We start from the raw sequence: 18,460 nt of genomic DNA on the forward strand, positions 1-18,460 counted from the left end.
AGCTTACACGCTCTTTATGAAAATCTGGAGGAGTGGGGAACATTCTCATCTTCCCAGGGTAAGTGCCACCTTGCCCTGTGACATTCACGGGCACACTAATGCATGGCTCCAGGCTTAGGCATTCTTTAAGAGCTCAACTCTGATGACATGAGATTTAGGGACCCAGGGAGTTAGGCTTGCATGCTAAAACCTGGATTCATATTTAGGAATGCTAGGATTTGAGGGAGGAATGAATCTTACTTTGAGATAGAATTTTAGACTTGAAAGACACCTGAAAAATATATAGTTGAAACTCGATATCTGTTAATGAGAAAAACAAAAATGAGGTTTCTGTATAGAGGAAAGTCACAGAACATCACAGATAGCTACTAGTAAAAGAGGGACTCAATTCAGAGGACCAACAGAACAGTGGACTGAGAGATCTGACATTATAGCACAGTGTTTTCTTAGGCTAGGTAAGGTTCTGATATGGCCCAAGAGATTCTGTTTATTTGGTACCGTTTCACATTCTGGACCAAAATGCCGTTTACCATTAATGAATAAAATTAAATGAAATCAGTGTGGCATCTACTTAAATTGAATTTCAGATAAATACAATATTTTTTAGTATAACTTGGTCCTGATATCTGTTCTATTATAACAGGTACCATTGAGATGTATTGGAACTGAAAGTCTGGAAAAGGAAGTTAATAGGAAGCAAGGATGGGATCAGGACCCAGGCTACAAAGATGAAATTCTGGGCAGTTTTATAACTGAATGAACAGGGATGTTTGATGGATAGATACTAAGGTAGATACCCAGATTTTTTTATGAATTAGGCCCGAATTCTGACCATTTAAAGGAGAGTTCTAGAGAAAGGCTGCATATTAATTGATTGGGATAGAAATCATGACCAGATGGCATCGTGAACTTCTGACACAGTTTCTGCTTAGTTTAACTAGGCAGCCAGCTCAAACTGTACCCCCTGAAATTCTCTGGGATATTCGTACCATTCTCTTTCTCATGTTTCTCTGCTTCCCTAGCTCAGAAACTGAATGGGGCTGTTCCTGAAGGTAGAAAATGACAGAGCTCGCGCCTAGAGGGTTTACTAACTCTAGGGAATCAAGATTGCAGCAGGAAATTTTAAGGCCTTTGTGTGGAAAAAGGCATTATCCCTGGCTTCCATATTAAGAATATTTTGATATGTAATCAAATAAGGACCACACATTGCGTAGGAGGAGACAGAATGTCAATCCCACTATGTCATCCTATTAAATAAGAAACAGATACTTTCAGCAATCTAAACAAATACTACTGTTTTAAAGTTGAATGTATCATCTTTTTTATGTATGTAATCCATTCTCCACCATACAGGAAATGCTTTTAAAGAATTGTAAATTAAGCATGAAACACAAAAACTGTGACATATTCAGTTGTTTTTCTTGCTCTTGAATTCTTTACCACAAATTGTTTTTCCTAAGTATATGAGAAAAGGGAGTGGGGCAAGAAAAAGAAATAAAGTCAATGCATTCCAAAACTGAAGCCACATTCAATTGCCCATTTGTATGCTTTTTACAAATTTGGTAAAAAATAAAAACAAAAAAACTGTAAATGCGGGTAAATATTCTGATATGAATATCCAGGTGATGGTTTGATGGCTTGCCAATAGTATGCATAAAAATTATTGCTTACTTTATGACTGATTTTACAAGCATGACCAAACGAAAATGTGTGCATAAAGATACCTGGATTGCGTACATATATTACGTAGTTTAATGATGATCTAATTATGTTAACAGTGGTCAGCACTCTTTGATCAAGGGAGACTCAGATAATCCTAGGTTCTTCTAGGCTTTCACATTATGGTATACTACTTTCAGGGTTTCTCATGGTTCAACCTGGTGAAAACACATTAACGCAATATTCCTCGCCCTCCAGCAACACCTCAGACCAGACCCTACATAGGGAACCAAGTAGAAGGGCTGACTAAGCAGAAATTCACCAGGACTCATCCTGGATCAAGACCCTCAATTAATAGTTGTATCCCATTATGGTCTTTGTGTTCTCTCTTAACCCAACTACAACTAGTTTAAGCAAGAAGGGACACATATCATTGGGTTTATATACCCAATCCTTGGAAAGGGCAGATGTGGAACTGGCTGAATCCAGGCTAGTATTAAGGGAATTTAAATGCGCGCTCTCTCTCTCTCTCTCTCTCTCTCTCTCTCTCTCTCTCTAATTCTTTTTCTATTCCTCTCTCTCCTTCTCTCCCTTTCTTTGCTTTTATAGACACACACACACACACACACACACACACACACACACACTCACCCCTTTCCTATCTATGCATGCCTATTTCATTATTTTTTATTACAGAAAGCAGAAAGTGTTTTTGTACGTTTTGTTCTTTAATAACAGTCAAGGTGGTTAGACACTTGCATACCAATGGCTGGTCCAGGTATCCCCTTACATCTTTCAGCTATTCTAGCAGAGAAGGGCATAGGAAGGAAAATGTTATTACACAACCAGGCAGTTAAACTAGGCAGTCAGCTCAAACAATACCCACTGTAATTCTCTGGGATAGTTCTACCCTTCTCTTTCTCATATTTCTGTGCTTCCCTAACCAATTGTAATACAGGCTGTTTTTCTCCTGGCTATAAATTCATCTCTTTAATGCCAATCCTGACTCCTCAACTCAGTAATTTTGCCCTGAAGGATGTTCCTTTTTAGCTGTTGCTTGCTGGGAGCCCTTTCCACTAGTAATTCCTCCCCAGTTGGAGGCTTAATACTGAGTTATATAAAGATTTGTATGGCACCAGCAAAGTAACATAGTGCTTTGTACCTATATGCTTTAGGCATGGGCTGAGAGATAAGCTACCTTTATCCTTGTATCTTGGGCAGGTCGTTGAGAAGCCAAAACCTGTCTAAAACCAGTTTATGTTAACACCTGTTATTATATTTTATCTTTATAAATAATATAATAATTTATTGATCTAAATTATCATCACTGATATCTCTTTTTATTTCAATAACATTTACTAAGCATTATGTCAGGCACTCTACAAATTGGAGAACATTTAACATTTTTGTGTCCTTAGGGAGCTTTTAGTTTTGAGGAGACGCATACCAACCAAAATTCACATTACGATGGATGCTTCGATGTCTGGAATTTATTGCTATATGAGTGTATAATGGTATACATGTGCATTTGTCATAATGTGAACCTAATAAGGGAAGAATGGTTGAGGAAGTGATTAAGCTGAGATGTGAGGAACAAGTTTGGGTTAATTAAGTGAGGTGGAATATTTGAAGGGAAGGGGTGGGTTAGGCGTAGAACTCACTGGAGAAGGAAAACCAGTACAAAAATGCTGTGGCATTTTCAAGAGGAACATAATGAATTGTAAGCCTGGAGAAGCAGGCAGAACATGTTAGGGATTCTGTCCTAGATGGTAGTGGCAATGGAGGCCACTAAAGGTTTTTAATTGGAAGGAGACCTGGTCACATCTATAACTGATTAGTTGAATTTCTCATATCATTGACATAAAGTAGGAGGCAAAGATAGTCTAAAGGACGTAATAAGACACTCCATGAAGTTCCATTAAAAGCGTGACTTCATTTAAAGGAGCATCGCTTTGAAGTTAGCAGGGCCAGATGGAAAAGTGCTTCTTTCTCTGTCTGGCAAATTAAAAATTCTTACTAATTGTTGTTGTTTTCTCCCTTCCTTTTCTCTGTACCATGTCTACAGGACATGTTTTCTTAAGATGTATTATAGCTACCAATATTTTAATAAAGGATATGTTTATTAAATAAGGGAATATAGGGAAAAACAACAACAAACAAGTGAAAAGATTGTAATGCATGTATTTTTTTTTTTTTTTAAGTTTTCAGTAGAGAACACAGTGTTGGTCCTTTTCATCACCAGAGATGACATTTGGTGATGCCTGTTAGGAGTTTCCTGAAGATAGGTACACACATGCACTTTACAGAAATTCTGCCCATAGCTGGGTCCTTGTGAACTCAAAACAGGAGAGAAAATGGTGTCGGGGTATGTGTTCAGAGGGATATCTCTAAACTCATTATTTCCTTCCTACATCTGGCAGTAAAAAGGATGCCTGTTATTTTGGAAAACTTTAGTCTATTTGTAATACAAGGGCCACAAAGATACTTAAAAGTCTTCAGTCATTCTAATTGTCACCGAACAAAAGTTCCTTGAAAGAGAAAGGTGTTGGAACTAAATCGTGTTTATGCTTTATTCATTTGCCGTATAATAAAGACGTTAAACATACACAGAGAGGTGACTATCAGCCGGGCAATAGTAAACAATAAATGAAGTTTTGACTACTAGACAAACTGGAATATTTAACCCAAATAATAAGAATTGACCCAAATATTAAATACATTTCATTATGTAATTCATATTGTATATCACCGGGGAAACAGTCAAAACACCATTACGTGTGTTTTGATAAATCAAAGCCTTACAGTTTTTACTGTTAGGTGTAAAATAACTGATTTTACCTTCAGTTACTTTTATTTTTATGTGATCCCACAAATGATTTACCAGCTTACAATAAATATTCATTTATAAATTATATAAATCATAAATGATTTAGAATGGTGGGGTGTATATGACTATGAGTTATACTTGTTCTCAAGTGGACAGTATGATGATTAATCAGAGCCTTTTCATTTGCTGAGACAAGATGCTTTCTTTAACATTAAGCTTGAATGCCAACATTTTATAAACTTCAACATCATTACATTTATATAGCTATATAATTAAGATTAATCTATCATATTTGAAGTTTTATTTTCTTTCCTTTGATATTGTTCTTTAAAAAAAAAAAAGCCAAAGTGTTGGCAAGGGTGATATTCTGTTTTATAGAATTATCATGAACTTCTGAGAAAAAAACATTTTCTCAGAGGGAGAGCAAGATGAGCCTATTTCATTGAATGTAAAAATTACAGGGTCTGCTTTAAAATACACATATAGCTCCAATTCGAGAAATATCTCCCCTTCTTACTCTCATCAATGTGTTTAATGAAGTAAGTGTCTCTCTAAATAGAGTCCACTCAAAGGGCCTGAAACTACCAAGCAAATAGCACTCTTTAAATTAAGTGATTTTTCATTGTTTGTCTGACAGATTGTTCTTGAAACAGTTAAGGCTTCTAGCCTTTATATATAAAGCTAGGTGATGCAACTGAAGTATACAATTCCACATTTTGAATTCAGATACCATTCCTATGTTTAAATTGGAACAGAAGGATTTTCTTTTAGTTCTATGTGTTAAAAGGGTTGGTTGGTTACATATCCCTCAGAAGCTGCGCCCCTAACTGAAAGGTTGTCCTTGGTGTATCTGGTTGATTTGGCTGCTACATGCCTCTTCTTTAGGAGTCAGAGCTCCTGCCAGCTGCCCCCAACGGAAGGACCCCACATCCCTGGTTCTATGACAATTGATGATGGATGTGTTCTCTTTCTCTTGACCTTAGGATGAAGCCCCATAAGATATATGTTTGTCCTTTTTGTTTACCATATTATGACAAATGTTGCTCGCAGTAGTGCTGGATTATCACTTTCTTTCTGGGTAGCAGAAAAATGAAAAATTTCATTAAATGTAATTGTGACTGTATATCTGCATAAGGTCTACTGATTTAGAAGAAAAAGAACATACTTCAGTTCTATAAACAGATCTCTTTTTTTAAATCAAATTCAGAAACTTAATTACCACATATGTGTGTCTGTATGTGTGTGTGGGGGGGTGTTTATAGCTGGGTGTCTGTATTGGTTATCTATTGCTATAATAAATAGCCTGCTAAATAGTAGCTGAAAACAATACTGATGGCTCCTCTGTGTCTCTCATCATCATGGGGATGACTGTGCTCAGCATAGGGGTTCTTGCTCAGGGTATCTCATGAAAATGGAGTCAGATACCATGTTTTCCTGGAAATAAGACCTAGCCAGACAATCAGCTCTAATTCATCTTATGAGCAAAATTAATATAAGACCCGGTATTATATTTATTATATTCTATTATATTACATAATATTATATTATATTATATTACAGACCCAGTTTTATATTACAGTGAAATAAGACTGGGTCTTATATTAATTTGTGCTCCCAAAGGCTCATTAGAGCTGATTGTCCGGTTAGGTCTTAGTTCTAGGGAAACATGGTAGTAGATGAGGCTGGTGTTATTCCAAAAGCTTTCTCATTCACACGTCAGGAAGTTTATAATGGTTGTTGACTGGGGATTTAGCTGAAGTTTTAACTAGGAAATATCTACACATAAGCTGCACATACTTGTATGGCTGATACAACCTGGTGAGTGGATTCCAACAGCAAGCATGGAGAGAGAGAGAGAGAGAGAGAGAGAGAGAGAGAGAGAGAGAGAGAGAGAGAGAGAGGCAGACACACTCACACCTTTTATGATCTATTTTTGGAAGTCGCATAACTTTATTTCCATTGAGTTCTATTGGCTCTAACTGTCACAAAGCTTCACCTACAAGCTTCAAGGGGAAAAGACAGACTTAATCTCTTGATGGCAAATCACACTGTGAGATGAGCAAATTGTTTATATTTCTAGTCACTTTAGGAAAAAATAATCTGCCACAGTAGCTCCCTCAGGATCACAAATTGAATTAATAGTAATATTAGATAACCTTTATTGTATATTTAATGTGCTCTTTGATATTCTGCGTCATTTGTATGCACTGTCATTCAGATCTCAAAATTTCATTTGTTTAATAGGGATGCTATTATTTCCCCCCATTTTGAAGATTTAAAACAGTTCAACAACTTGTTCAAGATCACACAGCTTGAACAGATGATAACACATACAGGCTCTTAACCTTTGCCCTATATTGCTTTTCACTAGAAAAGATAAATAGATAGGTTGGGAAAAGTTTAATATCTGGATTTAGAGGACCTAAAGTTTAACCACATGACCTTGATCTACGTCTCTGAACCTTAGAGATCCATGTCTGAAAAACTGAATAGAGATACTAAACTTTTAGAGTGCTTATCAATTTTAATTTATAATGTGCAGGAAAAAGTGCCCAGAATATTAAGTTCTTTTTTAAAATGTGTTTATCTTAGTTTCAAGTCATTGGATATAGATAAGAACAATAATAAACCCCTCCATCTTGTTCTAGGCTTCCTGTTTAACACTGCTGGTTGAAGTATGTTGCTATTGGTAGATGTCATAAATGATATATGCGTTTATATTTCTGACAAAAAATAGTTTTGGTCTTAAACTGAGGTATATTATTTTATAACCTGATATTTCTCAGAACTCATAAGTGTATACACATTTTTGTCCCTTTATATGTAATTAAATATGTTTAATATGTAACATAATAAAATTATGTGAAATCATTAAATATAAACATGTGTATAAATATAAATATATGTATATTATAATATATACGTAAAATATGTACACACACACATACATGCTCTCACACGCCGTAAATGATTTATTCTTTGAACCTCTTTTACTTAGGCAAGTAAACCAGCATATGACAGATTTTGAGTGACTTAACTTGAACATAAATAATTTATTTTCTTCTCTTTGACTTAGCTTTTCTATTTTCCTATGTGACTAGAATGTTGCATGTTCAATAAGTGTTTGTCAATTGATCGAAGGATTTTAAGTCTGAGATTAAGCTTAAAGAGGGATTATTTCTTATTGTCTCTTGCTAAATATCAATTTGGGAAAAGCTTGAAAATACCAAGCCCTATTTAAGACTCCAGTTTCGATCTGGTGTTAATCTAAACCTTATAAAGACTTTCTAAGGCCTTTTGACATTACAGATTTTGGTACCAGTACATCTTGTCTTGGCAGGAACCCAAAAATGTAGAAACTGTTCAGATGTCTTGTAAAATTATTGAGGTTAATTTAAAATTTGGTGATATAAATGAATGAGATGTTAGAGAACATATATGGCCTATATTTTATTATCCAAACCTGAATTTTAAAGGAAATTACTTCCATTTTCACTTTTTTTATAATCTTTTTTATCAGGGTCTTCATTTCCCGTCTCTTGATGTAAATTCTTTAAAACAATAAATGTTCATTTTATGTGTACTAAAGCTATCATGATCCTCAAATAATATATACTAAATACTTTCATTCAAATGGAGTTTGACAAGTGCAATAACTAGAATAAAAGCTGAGTTTTTTATCTTTTTTCTTTTTGTCCCCAACAATATTCTTCTTATCTAAATCTATGAAAGATTTAGATGTGGCCTTTTTTTCCCCCCTACAAATACAAAGTGCATCAATAATCAAAGTCAATATTTTTCTGAATTAGCAAATGTAAGCCTGTATCTCTAATTGTTTTTAGAGGAAAATATTTAAGCATTGATTTTTCAAATGTGATATCCAATTTCCATAGAGTATTGTGGGCACTGTCATTTGTAGACTTTGTTGATGAAATCTAAATATACTTGATTTTTTAGGTAGCTAAGTTTAATATTTGTTACCAGTCCCTAAAGTTCAAGACAACTGCATTTATAATAGCACCATTTAAGTATTGCACAATTATAGAAGCAAAAGTTCTAAATGTTAGCACTTCTCATAAAACAAACAAAAAATGTAAAAATATATATGGAATAATATGATGAAAATTGAAAATGAAGTATTGATTTCTAACTCTGGGTCATGAATTTGATTTTAGGTGAGTTCCTCCCCCTACTTTATAGTTGGCCGAATGTCTAACTTTCCAGAAGCCCTCCATTTCTCTGGACAGAGTCATTACCTAAACAAATTGCTCTGGCCTAATGATATCAAACCATCCACAAGAAAAGGACATTTTAAGGTCCAATCTTAGATATTACCAGGTCAAAATTTAAAGTCTTTTTCATGGCTCTTGTAGATTTTGGAACAAAGGAGAAACTACCATAACTGTTAGTCACATAAAAAAATCAAGCATAACGTCTTTTTGTTGGTGACAGTGTTGTGAAGGGGTTCTGATCACAACACAACAAGAGAACTAGTTTACTTTTTACAAGGAGGACAATCACTTGAACTTTTCTTCAGTGACTAATAGCTGTAAAGTTTCCCCTTGCCACTCTCCGTGTGAGAATAGCAGTAGAGATAAAAGCAGAGAGGTCTTGAAATCACTTTTAATCTTTTATCTAGTGGTGAAGATTTTTAAATGCAGGTTCAATTTACTGACTTCACATTTACAAGATTTGCAGAAGTAGTATCTTGACTTGAGAAACAAGTAGCACAAATGTAGTAGGGACACATTACATGATTCAAAGGACCACATTTCTAGACTACCACACATTACGACTCCCTTAGGAGTACACATTCTCTGTGATAGACTACAAAATTGCATTTGAGTGTCAGTATTGCTAAAGACAATCACGCACATTTTATGGACAAAGGTCATGTTTTAGTCATCTTTGAATCCCCTGAACTAACCCAAGCTCTGCAAAACAGTCGCATTACGTGGGAGAAGAACATGGCCTTAGTACAATGAAGCTATATCCAAAAGTGTGTTCCATGGCACTCAAGTCTCTCAAAAATCACACATGGAGATTTAGAACAACTAACAACTTATTAATGGTTCTCAAAAGTTCTCTAGCAAAGAAACCTTGATTTTGATGAACCTACAATCTTCAGACTGATTTAGGGAGTGTTTTTGTTTTTCTCCCTATAAGTATTCTTGAAGTTATGTAGATAGAATGAAGTATTTCTCATTTTGGTGAAGAGCTCATTTTTGTCCCATTCCCTAATTCCCTTTTCCCAGCAATTCTTCAGTAAGTTTTCTCTCTGCTAAAATGTCTTAACTTAGAGTCAGAGACTATGGTGGAGTATGAGCTTAATTCTTCATGTGTGTTCCTAAGTATAGGGCAGAATTTTTTAAAAGTTACTTCAGGCCACCCCAGGCAAATCTAAGTCAGAGCCTGTGTCCTCTCCCTGCCTCGTCACATGACACTAACTCTTTCCGCTTGCCTCTACTCTGCTACTTCCCATCACTCCACATTTCACCTTTGCCGTATTCCTTCCTCTACAATCCAGGACACAATTCTCTTCTCTCTCTTACCCTCTCCTTTAGCTTCCAGAGAAGGCAACCAAGACACAATGGAAGTAAATATGAAATACAGTGAGATTTGTGAGTTTTAAAAATTTTCTACCACCACATAAACCAACATTAAATGCACAAATAATATTATGTCATTTAGGGGGAAATATCTGTGGAAATGACACATATGTGACAAAAGCTATAACTGGGAATAATGCTACATCCGTAGCATGCTGTCTCATAAAATGTTCAGAATATTGGGCAATGTGTGTGTAAATTGTTAAAATAAACATTCCACTACAATATTTAAAATTTTCTGTATAAAAGTAGATTTTATGCCTAATGTATTATTTTGGGGGATTAACTTTTCACAGACTTAATATAGTTTTAATAAGGATCTTATAATTTTAATTTATCTAGGAAGAAAATATGCATAAATTTCCTTTTAGTTTTCTGAAGCATAGATCTTAATCATTTCTGATTAAGTTCAAGTTGTAACTTTATGAATGTTAACTCATAAAATATCATTTAGACATGGAAATTTGAGACGCTATTGTCCCTATAGGTATATAGGTTTCTGGTTAATAAGGACAATTAATCATGACTAGTGAAACTACTTTTAATTTATGTACCACCTGTTAATCAAAGATTAAAAATCCTTAATTTTCTAGTAAAATTTCAGTTACATTTTATGCCTGTGAAGAACAGTGTTCCCTTTAGAATAGTTTGGTGTCTCTACAGAGGACCCATGTAGTTAATAAATATTTATTTTGTGTTCACAGTACATCTTATCTACCAGCATTAACTACCTAAAGGTATGGTTTAAATAGCTCTAATCCTGCAGAGTACAAATAAAACTAATAAGAACAAAAAGGTTGTTAAATGATGGTGATAAGAGAAGAAGAAGAAAGAGGGGGAGGAATAGGAGGGGGAAAGAAGAAGAAAGGGAAGAAGGAGAAGAAAATGAAAAATAGCTATATTTTTTGAAAGTTTAAGTTTGTGTCAGGAATTCTTCATGTTCATGTATTTTGCAGATAATTCTTTAAACCACTAAGATAGTTAAGTATTAATGCTTTTCATTTTATAGATAAGGAGACTCATGCTTAAAAAAATTAAGTAAACTTCCATGGTGTGTATACCTGGTAATTTGCATAGTTGTCATTTAACCACTACGGTGGCCTTATAATTGTTAGAAGGTTTGGAAAACAAGGTCAGAGAGAAAGATGATCAGGATACCAATGAAACCAATGAAAATACAAAATAAGGAGTGTCCATTTGAATGTGGTTTATATTTCTTTAGTGCTCAATGCTTGCTTTCTGTAGAAAGTGTTATATTACTGAATTGGCTTGTAAAATGTTAGAATTTCATTCTTCAAAATATCTCATGTACCATCTCTTTCTTGAAGCCGTTTTTTTGATTTGCTGACTTGATATTTTCTCTGCCGTATTTGAGCTCATTTAACTTTGGACCCTTTATTTGCTGTCTCATCTATGTGATCAATTTCCTGGCTCAACTCACCCTCTTCCCCCCGCCCCCCTCTTACACAACAAATTAAATGCCTTGGTAGAGGACTATTTATTATTCCATGGTTTGTTTATTTACTTCATTATCCGTTAATTCATACATGTAACTAATTCGTAATAACCCCATACCTTTAAAAATCAAACCACTCCTTTTCTATCCAAGTATATAATAGGAGAATAGGGCTACCTTACCAATAATTATAATGCAGCGGGTCACCTAGTATATCTTACACATAGTAGGTTATAGGTGGGTGTTAAATGAATAGTCAATTATGCCATGTATAAGGAATCACTTTACTGAAAAATGCTGTTATAATCATACTTAGGAAATCACAGAAAACAAGATGTGTTTAAATGTTTCAAATTATTAATTATTTACATTATCATATCAAATGTGTACCATGTGACTTTGCATCATAACCTCAGGTCATCCTATTCTTAAAGGAATACATTTTTATTACCTTTAATGATCCTTCTGCTGTGCATAGGTTCTATAACATATTATTAATATATCCTAGGAGAAAATTGACCCATAGTATATTGAAATTTATGTTTTTCTCAGCTGGATTATGATGGAGTTGCATTTCATTCTTCACTATATTTAGGGTAATATGTTTGTCAATAAAGTGGAAAATGTCAAACCTTAAATTAGATCATAATTGTAAATAACATTTCTGTTTGGGAAGTCAGTTGCACTGTGTTAATATTCTAACTTGCTTTCATTAACAAATTGTTTCTTTTTTCTTATTAATTATTAAGAAAAAGAAGGATGAGAAGAGTATCTCAATATATTTAAAAAAAAAAGGTATAATGAACTGCCAAGCAGACTTAAAGCCCAAGTCTGGAGTCTAAAAGATTATACTTCGAGCTTATACAAGTCAATATAGAAATAGCTACAAAGCAGTATTTATGAAAGTAGAGCCCTGATAAGAACTGAAGGCATTCTAAAAGCATTGTTCAATTAAAGTAGTAGCAAACATAATTTTTCTCCCCATATTAGACGTTCGAATTTTAATGCTCTCACCCAACCTCATTCATATACACATAGATCATTACATTTTCAACAGTGGCTCTAGAGTTTGAACTAGTTTGAAACAAATGTTCAATTTGGCCTTTTGATGGGATGATTCTCTGTTCATATCCAAAATTCAAGAAGTAATTTTATTCCCTCATTTACTTTTATTTTTATGTTCAATCTCATAACCAGTTTTAGTATGAAAACGGAAACTTATATTTATCATAAACTCAGGTCTCTGTGCCTATATCTCTTTACTGTCCACAGAAACTTGCTCAGCTGTGCTCTTTTGCCACGCATATCACTATATTTGTAAAGATGCATCCAGAATCCTGTATCTAACAGACATTTATTAGCAATCTACTACGTACACGGCATGGTGATGGGCACAAGGGATGCAGAACAGCATGAGTCAATATATCTGCTCTGAGGGAGATTGCAGCTTAATGAGGATGCTTTGAAACCAATATTCCTCCAACATTGGAGAAATAGTGAAGATATAGGTTTGATGTGCTTTAAAAATGCAAGAATAGAATGACTTACACTCTAAGGAACGCCAAGTAGTGATTCACAGAGAAGTTGCGTTTGATCTGGGGCTTAAAATATGAGTGGGATGCCACTAGATTACAACCATTTAAAAAAGTCATTAGTAGTAAATGATGATTGAGGGCTCCCAGTAGTTCATCTCATTCCATGCATTTCATATATATATATTGATTGCTTCATTTAACCCTTCCAAAGCAATGAGATAGCATAATTATTATTCCAATTTAGAGATGAACAAACTGTAGGGAGATTAGGGAATTTACAGAATGTTACACATTAAGTGACTAAAGTTATTTGTTTGTTTGTTTGTTTGTTTGTTTTCCTTTTTTAGTTTCAGGTGTACAAAACAATGCAATAATTAGACATTTACAGCCCTCACAAAGTGATAATCCCCCCCCAATCCAATATCCCTCTGACATCGAATACAGCTGTTTACAACTCCATTGACTATATTCCCTATGCTGTACTCCACATCCCGTGACTATATATATAGTTATAGTTGACATTCAATATCATTCAGCTTCAGCTTCAGGTGTACAGTGCAGTGGTCAGGTGTCTATCTACATAGTCTATCAAATATTATCCCTCATAAATCCAGCACCCATCTGGCACCCTACATCATCTTTACATTATTAATTATAGCCCCACACTCTATTTAACATCCCCATGGCTATATTGTGACTACTAATTTGTATTTTCTACTCCATTTACCTTCTCCCCTATCCCCACCCCCTCCCATCTAGCAACCATCAGTTGTTTTTTGTCCCCCCTTCCCCCATATCTCAAAGTCTATTTCTGTTTTGTTTGTTCATCTAAAGAACAGATTCTTTAGATTCCACATATAAGTGAGATCATATGGTATTTGTCTTTGGTGCATGGGCCTGATTCCCGACAGAAAAAAAATAAATAAATAAAATGATTTTCATTGAAGACATAAAGAGAGGCCTGCATATACATCACCTTTAGGTTTGGATTATATGTCCATAAACTGGATAACTGGTAAACATGGCAAGTCAAATAGGAGGCTGGGATTAAAGGTTGAGGCCATATTGTGAAGGGTTTTATATTCCAAGGATCGGTAGTCATTCTTTTCACTGGGTATATATTCATTGATGAATAAAAAATACAGGTTTTTTTTGTTTTTTTTTTTTTTTGTTTTTTGTGTTTTTCTTTTTGGTATCCAACGAGATTTCTGAAGAAAAATGTCAGCAATGTGAAAGGTATATCTTAGAGGGAAGAGAGTAGATTGCTGGTTGAACCTCAGTTAAGTGGAGCTACTACAAGTGTACTGGGAGGATATTGATAAGGACTCACATTAAAACAATAAACCCAAGTCTGTGGTATTATGGAATACAAGATCTGAATAATAAAATGCATTTTATGATCAAACCTCCACAGTGAATAGGACATTTCCTGATACATAAAGTAAATGAAATAATAAACATAAAAAAATTAACATGTAAAGAAAATTAAACCTGTCTCAAAAGCACTAGCCATTTCAACTGTGGCCAAATGCATATTACACAAGGCAGAATGTAAATGTGGAAAACATTCAGTTTTCATAATCAAAAATGCTATTATCATCAAAGCAGTAACTTCAGGAAGAAATAAGCATGTCATTAAAGAAGACTCCCTATGAATACCTTACTCCCCAAGAGTGAATATCCTTGGATTTCTGTCTGGTATCAGGTAAAACTGTTCAGAGTGTCAAAAGACAGTGGGGAGTAAATTGCCGCAGGCTGTGAAAACAGAAGCTTGAGTTTAGAGACAAAGATTTGTATATTTGTATCAAATTTTAAGCTTTCAATTTTGAAACATAACCAACCTTTTTTTTTCCATTTCTTTGACTGCCTCCCCCCAAATATATATGTTTGTTTGTTTGTTTATTTATTTGTTTGCTTGTTTGTTTGCTTGTTTGTTTTAACTCCAGCACATACATGGTAGTATTTTGCCTACTCTGTCCATTTTCTGCTAGAGAATTGTTATGTCAATTGTCTTGGTCACATCCGGATAGAAGCATTAATAGCAAGACTGTAAAATATATAGCTATCAACTCACTTAATTAGTGGTAAATTATACTGCTTCCTCAACCACCAGAGAGAAAAATATGCATTGATCCTACCTAAGCCCTAATATAAGATATTCTTTCCAATCAGGTAAGTGCTCAAGCTGATTGATTGTACATGACACTAACGAGGCAATGTGTTATAATCAGCAATGCAAAGATAAATTTGGATTCAATTCCTGTCTCTAACTCTCAAGTAAAACTACACTCATCACTATATCCTGGATCTAGCAGAATGCCTAACACATAACAGCGACTCATACACTCCTGTTGTATGAACGCATAAGGGTTAGTTTAGTGATCTTATCCATGTAAGACATAGTATCCTAATCTGTTAGGTGCATATATGTACCTTATATATACCTAATCTGTTACGAGAATTGATTGATCATATTTAACTATATCTAAAATTTGTCTTGGCACTGCTCTATTCCAACCTCTCATTAAGCTTAGTATAGTCGAATCGCTTCACATTTCAGCCCAACATTATTTTCCAAGATGAAATTTTATATTGGAGTTTAAAGAAATCAAAGAAATCACAAGCACTACTTTTGTTATTGCAAAAGAAGTTAGAGAACTAAGTATGAGTCTGTCCCTTGCCCTAATTCCACCACGTCAAACGTAGGGTTGTGAAAAAAAAAATGCAATTTGAAAGCTAATGGTGGAGCAATATTTATTCCATATAGATCATCTGTACATGCTTTCTAATGTTTTCAGGTTTTCTTCACAGATCTTAAATCCAGACCCCCACCCCCCCCGGCCCCGTCTCATTAGTTTCTTTAGCCTTAAACTTGAGTGAAGACATGAAAACAGTCTTAGTGTTTAAATAAACTTCCAACAAGGTGAGACAATTTGCAAATGAGAAATATAGCTATGGTTTTATTCACCATTAGTTATGATAACTTTTTACCAATTTACCTTCATAGATAATCAGTTTTATAGCTTTATTATAGTATATGTGACACAATAAACTGCCCCTATTTTAAATATACAGTTGGACGAATTTTAACTTATATATTCATCATTGAACCGTGTCTACATTAAAATAATGAATATGTTCATTGCCGCCAAAACTTTCCTTGTGATTTTTCATAATCTCCCTTCTTGCCAAACCATGATCCCCAGACAAACACTAGTCTGACTTCACTCACTATATTACGGTTGCTTTTCTAGAATTTTATATCAATGGAATCATGCAGTGTCAACTGTATCTTTGTATAGCTTTTTTCACTTACCATTATTTTGAGATTTACCTTTGCCGTTCCGTGTATAAATAGTCTATTACTTTTACCGTTGAGCAGTAGTGCATTGTAGGATATAGTATACTATCATACGACGCTTAACAAAGAGGATACATTCTGAGAAATGCATCCTTAGGCAATTTAGTTGTGCTAGCATCCTAGAGCATCCTTATATGTACCTAGGTGTGTAGTCGGCTATATCATCCTATACCACATATGGGATAGCCTATTGCTTTTTGGCTACAAACCTCTATGTCATGTTACTGAATCCAATACTGTAGACAGTTGTAACATAGTGTTAAATATTGGTATGCATTGCATTCTGATATTATGACAGCTACGGAGTCAATAGACAATAGGAATTTTTCAGCTCAATTAAAATCTTATGGGACCACTGCTGTATATGTGGTCCAGCGTTGACTGATATTGTCTATACGTTTGTGTTATGGGGCGCATGGTTATAATTTGTATGACATTTGTTAAAGTTATCTGTGGGCATTTCATTTTTCAATCGTTTTTAAATTTATATATTTTTGTCATTTCAATGCTATTGTTCATTGCTAGCATATAGAAATAAACTTGATTTTTGTATATTAATCTTGTATCCTGAAGCCTTCTTTAACTCACTTATTAGATCTAGCTGTCCTGTAGATTCTTTAGGTTTTTATGTTGACAATCATATATTGTCTCAACATGAAGACATTTTCATATCTTCGTTTTCTATCTATGTGTATTTTACTTTCTCTTGCTTCATTACTTTGGCTGCGACTCCAAGTATAATGTTGAATAATAGGAACAGTGAGGTCATACTATTTACTAATGTTTTTTTCATGTATTCTCTTTATGAAGTTAAGGAATATTTTTTTCTGGTTATATTTTACTGAGAGTATTTATCATGAATTGATGGATTTAGTTTTATCATAAATTGATGGATTTTTGTTAAGTATATTTTAATGCATTACTTGAGACAAGAATATAATTTTTTGTGCCTTTTTTCTTTTTGGTTGTTAGTACGGTGAATTATATTAGTGGATTTTTGCAGGCCAAAATTACCTTAAATTCTTGCCATAAACCTACCATGTCATGTTGTACTATCTCTTTCATACATTGTTTTATATATTGTTATAAAATTTCTAAAATTGTCATTAATATTTATGTTTCTGCACATGAAGGATGTAAATGTGGTTTACTTTTATTATAATATGAAGAAGTTGATTTCTTACCCACTTACATCAGAGGTGATCTTTTTTTATATACTCTTCAGTTCCAGAAGTTATTCTCTTTTTCTGGATTTTATATATTTGCCCTGACATTTTTTCCCTGAAGCTCTTGTATTTATAACATTTTAATTGTTGCCTTGTTTATTCTCTGGACTCAAAACTCATTCTGTTTTCTAAGATTCACACCACCAAACTCTTATCAATGATAATGTATAGTAAGTTTTTTCAACCATTATTATTAATCTGTTATAACAGGTGTTATAACCTCATTGACGTGATGCATTTTATCGTTTAACATATATTTTGTAATTCCCATTCACTATCTGGAAATGAAACGTAAGTTCAACTACATGAATGGAAATCCACAATGATAATGTAAAAGAGAAATAAAGGGTGAGTAATATATAGTGAAATAATGTATTTTGTTAATGTTTGGGCTATACGACTGTAAATATTTAATGAAATGATCAGGTGTTTGCAACTGAACATAGACTGTCTTTAATGGGTCAGCTACAAATACAGATTCATTATATTGCAACTCAAACATCATGAGCAGTATTCCCATGTAGGTAATGCTGTTATTCCTAATAGAAAAGAAATATAGGTTAAAAACATTTTTCTAAGTTTTATCTTTCTTAATTTAGTCAGAACTTACTTTGTGGCAATTCAATCTGTACTTAAAATGTTCAAAATATTCTGTGTTCATATGGCAAATAGTGTTAAAATTAAGGCTCAGTTAAATATATGTATATTCTTCATCTTGATGCCCGATGGGCTAATCAAAACCATCTAGGATATGGCAGCCTTCTTTGTTGTGCAGGCTCGTCCTACA

The 18,460-nt window shown here is 34.1% G+C and overlaps 1 protein-coding gene across 31 annotated transcripts in view; it reads left to right on the forward strand.

Moving 5' to 3' along the window:
- PTPRD (protein tyrosine phosphatase receptor type D) overlaps positions 1 to 18,460 on the forward strand; it is a 2,053,994-nt gene that overhangs the window by 318,726 nt on the left and 1,716,808 nt on the right. Inside the window, exon 3 of one of the 31 annotated variants that reach the window (XM_081066962.1) lies at positions 10,051 to 10,107. The exons of the other annotated variants lie outside the window; for them this stretch is intronic. The gene's annotated coding sequence lies outside the window, so the exon portion shown is untranslated. The remainder of the gene's footprint in view (positions 1 to 10,050; positions 10,108 to 18,460) is intronic. 31 annotated transcript variants of the gene reach the window in all.

Source organism: Rhinolophus hipposideros (genome assembly GCF_964194185.1).
Source record: "Rhinolophus hipposideros genome assembly, chromosome: 11".
Taxonomy (NCBI): domain Eukaryota; kingdom Metazoa; phylum Chordata; class Mammalia; order Chiroptera; family Rhinolophidae; genus Rhinolophus; species Rhinolophus hipposideros.